Source organism: Octodon degus, unplaced genomic scaffold (assembly GCF_000260255.1).
Source record: "Octodon degus isolate 3935 unplaced genomic scaffold, OctDeg1.0 scaffold00124, whole genome shotgun sequence".
In the NCBI taxonomy this organism is placed as follows: Eukaryota; Metazoa; Chordata; class Mammalia; order Rodentia; family Octodontidae; genus Octodon; species Octodon degus.
In genome coordinates this window covers 4,043,973-4,045,214 of record NW_004524700.1, presented here as the reverse complement: position 1 = coordinate 4,045,214, position 1,242 = coordinate 4,043,973, and positions in this window count along the sequence as shown.

The window sequence follows — 1,242 nt, the reverse complement described above, 5'->3', positions numbered from 1 at the left end:
AATAAAATTAAAAAAAATAAAATAAAAAAAAAGACACATACCCCATCTCTGGGTCAGATGAGATACGGAGGACTATGCCCATCCAGGAGAACACATATAAAAGCTATGTCCTGGCTTAATGTTCTGGGCAGGTCTCCTTCTGGAAGCTAAGCCTGAGACACAGTGGAGAGAACCGAATTCTGGGTGACAGCAGAAGGAGCTATCTCCAAAAGCAGCACACTTATGCAAGCAAAACATATTTAGTGTGAGGATCTCCAACCTTTCCTCCTAGGTCTAGATATCACTTAGGCATGTAAGAGATACATTGTAGACTTTAAAGCCTTTACTGTAGAATGCTAAGTGATCTTTTTCAAGCTTTTAACTATCCCTTATAGAACTTGGACGAACAGTGGTTACTCTGTCAGCTAGTAAATGCTCCTGGAGCAGATGCCATTCTTGGAAGCAGAGGACAGGTTTTTCCCAGCCATTCTTTGGTGAATCCCCATTGAAGCCAATGGCTTGTGGAATGTTGACCAGAGAAACCATTGGATTCCTTTCTGGCGAGTGAGCTCTGGTTGTGTGGGCCAAAAGAAAATGAGAACATCTGAGGAGTTATGGTCATACCCAAAGGTGCCTTGGTGGAAACTGGCTTTTGACCCCTGAAAGATCTCTACTTATGTATTGTACTTTTTTCTCTCTGCTAAGAAACTAGGAATTCTACCTGAGTTTTTTGGTAGAACAATTTAATGAGTCTTTCAGAAATTAGGCCGAGGCAGCTTGCAATAGTTTACATCCTACAGCAGCTATCAGGGATGATTTACATCTGTGCTTTAACAAAGATTTTTGTCAGTCTTAATGTAATGTGTCTTGTGACAAGCCATACAGTTATGTGTAGAAGATGGGCAAGGAAATGATCCTGAGAATCTTCAGAAGATTTTTTAATCTAGCAGTTAATTGGAAAGATTCTCACCCTGACTAACTATATATACTGATACCTGTGAACTAAGCAACTGCACTGAAGATGGCAATTTGTAATACTAGGTTCATGCTTGGAGTGCCTGTCATTCTGTTCTTCTGGATACAGGCTGCTTGTCATGACATGCCAGTTGCTGCTATGATGTCTCTCAGGTAGGTGGCTGTTCAAAAAGAAGGGGGTGGTGAATGAAGGCAGGAGACAGGAAAAGGAATGTTGTAGGACTGTCCTGCTTCAAGGTTGTATATGGTTAGATTTTTGGACTTACCTGTAAACATAAGAATTATATA